The sequence below is a fragment of the Pinus tabuliformis genome, chromosome 1_2, assembly GCF_031772625.1.
Source record: "Pinus tabuliformis cultivar Carrire ecotype Pingquan chromosome 1_2, CPIR1, whole genome shotgun sequence".
NCBI lineage: Eukaryota > Viridiplantae > Streptophyta > Pinopsida > Pinales > Pinaceae > Pinus > Pinus tabuliformis.
The window spans coordinates 553,145,876-553,150,017 of NC_142298.1; positions in this window are offsets into that span (position 1 = coordinate 553,145,876).

Below are 4,142 nucleotides of genomic sequence, written 5' to 3' on the forward strand. Positions count from 1 at the left end.
AATTATCTTACTACAGGTTAAGCAAACATGCATTACAAACGTTTAAAGAATAGTCTTACAAACAGATACAAAACATATGTGAAAACGTGTTGGCCTGAAAAAGGCTTATGAATTAACAAAAAGTTCCAAGACACATATGTACACCATAAATCACTAGCCCGAGTAGTGGGACATTGGAACCACTCCTCGCTCCTCAAAGAACAGAGTACAGACTCTCAAGGCTATGTGGGAGGAGCCAAGGTGAAAAAGTCCTTTGCTCATACAATGAGGGGGTATATATAGCCAAAGGGGGATAACTAACCCTTGTGACTCTTCGACTTCCCTCATGATTGTTTGACTTCATATGACTTTTCAATTGACGTGACTCTTCAACTTCATATGTGCATCTCTTGGACTTTCACATTACATTACATTTTATTACAACAAGTATGGCCCATAGTAGTGATGTGGCCGAGACAACTCATGACACAACCCAACATGACACTGCTGACATGTACTTTCTAACTGTGGTGTCTGCGTCGAGCTGCTACGCTGCTGAGTGATGGATGTGTTCTCAGTGTATCATGTCTTCACCTCCACATGGAAAAGTGTGCAGGGTCTCCGATGGTCTTGGTCATTGCTTGATGGTGCACGTGTATGTGTCCCTTTCGCTTGTTACTCGATGTGCTTCGTACATTCATTCAATTGCAAGAAATTCTTTTAGCATGCTCTCCTTCTTCATCATTTTCGTTGTCGAGTCGTGTTTCATCAATGTACATGTTCCTTCAATCTCTCATGACAATACGACATCAAATCCAAAAATTTCCTAGTCTAACATGATGCATTGTTTTCCGTTTTAGGTGTAGGTGACCGGGAGGGAGGACAAGACACTGAAATTGCGCAGAACGCAGCTTAGGTCGAGATGCGAGGCTCCAGAGCACTGTCGAGAAAAACTGCATAGATGTCACTGGGAGGCAAATTTGTGCAATCCAAGGCAACAGTGACCGCTGCAAGGTAGAACCTAACTGAGAGGCAGAATTGCACAGTTCCTGGGAGGAATACAAGGCAGGGTGTTGGGGGAACCACTAGGCAATTCTGTGCAGTTTTCAAGATGAGGACTGGGTAGGTCATTCGGGGGTTTAGCAGGGAATCTACGCAGTTTCTCCTAGGAAGAAAGAGCGGCAGTAGGAGGCACTGGCAGACATTTCTGCGCAGTTTTTCAAAGCAAGTTTGGATTGGGCTATAGGGAGTTGCTGGTCATAACTATGCATTCTAAGAGACACTGTCGAACAGGCAGTTTCTGCACATCTTCTGGGAGGAGTGCAGAGCGGGGTAGCAGGGAGATTGCCAGACAAAACTTCACCATTTTCATAGGGAAAGCAGGGAAATCCAGCAGGCAGTCTGCCAGTGAAATCTGTGCAATTCTCAAAGGGAGTGCAGGGCCAAACAACAAGGGACGTGCCACTCAAATCTGTGCAATTCCTTGGAACCACGCAGTGACAGGAAAGGCCCGACTCACATGATTGCACAGTTTCTACAGTCAGTGTAGGGCAGGTAGTTGGGAAACTTTTGTGCAGTATTGAGGAGAAGTGTAGCCCCGGGTCATAGTACAGTTCAGGTTTTATGGAAGACCAGAGGGAGGCTTTATGAGTGATCTTGCAGAAAGCGCAGATTGGATCAGACTTGGGGACAATTTCTACACAGTTGGATACAGTTGGCTTGCTCACTTCCAGAATTGAGCAGTGCAGGCTGCGTCGAAAGACAACCTCAAGCTATGTGCAATTCTGGGAAGCGGAGCAGGTTCACTAAGAGCTGAGACTACCCAGTGCAGCTCAATTGGGGTCCAGTTGAAAGAGGGTTGTCCGGTCAACAAATTTTCAGGAAAACTAGCTAAGTGTGAGAGCAAGTGAAGTTGTGCATACATGACCTTGTGATCACACACTTAGCATGACTCAACGACAAGACACCCAAAACCAACAAGACAAACATGTGCTCACTGAGACCACCTTAAAAGTTAAGAGCGATAAGTACGACACTTGAGATAGATCTTTGAACGACCGTGACGACACTTGCGCGACAGTGCATGCAACTTTGTGTGTGAGTATGATCGATGTTCACAAAGCGAAAACAACCCATGCACACAAAGACAAACCTTCAAAATTGCCATTGCAATCAACATGCCAAAAGATGATAGGTGGTCAATCAAGAAAAAAGGGTGTAAAGACTCAACAAGAGCTCATGGAATGAGCCCGATTGTTTGCAACCATCAGGGGAAAAACCAAGGAAGGCTCTGAAATTGGGATGCAAACCAAAAATTTTGGAGGGTGTTGCAGTCGTTACAACAGAGACATGTCAGTAAACAGAGGCTCCAAAAATCCTGAAGTGTGACACATCCGACTTTCTCCTCGAGAAATCCTCCTTTGGTGTAATCATGCCTAGAATCCGATGAGGACATCTCTTCTGCAAATAGACTACCTTGTTGCATGCCTCAGCCCACAAATGTAGAGGTAGGCATTGGTCATGAAACAGCACCCTCGTTGCTCCCACAATGATATGGTTCTTTCTCTGAGCCACACCCCATTTTGTTGTGGGTTGTGGGGTGTTGTTAACTCTCACCAAATCCCTTCTTTTGGACATAAACTTTTAGATTCATTCAACACATATTCACCTCCATTATCGCTCCTAAGAGCCTTCACCTTGTTTTCAATTTTTTTCTCAACTAGTGCCTTAAATTCTACGAACTTGGAGAACGTCTCATATTTCTTCCACATGAAGAAGATCCAGCACTTATGTGAGAAGTCATCAATAAAAATGACAAAATATTTGTGTTTGGCAGTGGAGGTTGTCGAGAATGGTCCACAAACATCAGAGTGGAACATTTCAAGGATTGCATGTGCTTTGTTGTCCCAATCATGGAAAGTGGATTTCGTGTACTTCCCCAAGGTACATCCTTTGCATACATCTTGCTACTCAGTTGCTCCTTTAGGGAATCATTTGGTTATCAGTTGCATAATCTTCAAAGCACCTTGATGCAAATGGCCAAGTCTTTTGTGCCAAATTTCACCAACATTGTGACTCTGCACCTTCTCTACCTTTGTTCTTAATGCAACACAATCTTCCACATCTAGCTTATACAGGTTCTTCACATGAACCCTGATCTACTTCACCCATCCCGTGGTTGTGTGTCTCAGGAATTCCTTTGCTTTGTTGAAGATCACATCATAACCACGAGTTTCCAAAACTGAAACAGAGACAAGATTTTTCTTTATGCCTGGAATGAACATGACATCCTTGAGCATAAAGGGGGATCTTGATTCCCTCTGAAAGGTGATTGTACCAATCCTAGTCACACAATACCTTCCGCCATCCCCCATATCAATGTGCATCTACAAGTATTTTTCCTCTAGGTCACTAAAAAAATCTCTACACCCTTTCATGTGGAACGATGCACTTGAGTCCAAGTACCACACGTTCCCCATCACTATGTTGGTCATGCATGCAATGAGGGTAAATTCAACCTCGAACTATGAAGCCAAGGCTTCACATGCTGCTCCTCCCGAGGTATTCTTGCTTGCCTTCTTATGTGGATGCTTTGTGGCATAGTGCCTGAATTCGTGACAATGGAAACATTTGATTTTGGAAAAATCTTTCTTATTGCCCCCTTGACTGGATTCTGCTTTAGAATGAGATTTCTTCCCTTTTCCCTTCTTTGTGTTTCCATCCAACATAATGTTTTCTTCATCCTCTCCCTTGGATGAAGTCCCATATCTAGTATTCCACCTTATTTCCTCCTGTACCAAACCGAACCATAAGCATTCCCAATTCGGCAGATTTTCCCTCTCATTCATAGAATCTTGATAGTTATGCCAGCTCTTGGGAAGGCCCAGAAGGGCTAGGCTTACCAAGTCTTCTTGAGGGACATTAACACTAACCTCTCCAAGTTCATCGCGACACTATGTAAACTTGTTCAGATACTATGGAATTGTCATTCTTCTACATCTTTATAATTTGAAGTTTATCCTTGAGCGCTAGCTTCCTATGGTCACTATTATTCTCAAACAATTATGTTAGTTCTTTCCACATTGCAAATAGAGTTTCTTTTTCGTGGAGATTTGAGACAATGTGATCCTGTACTCCCTCCAAGATTATTCTCCTCGCCTTGG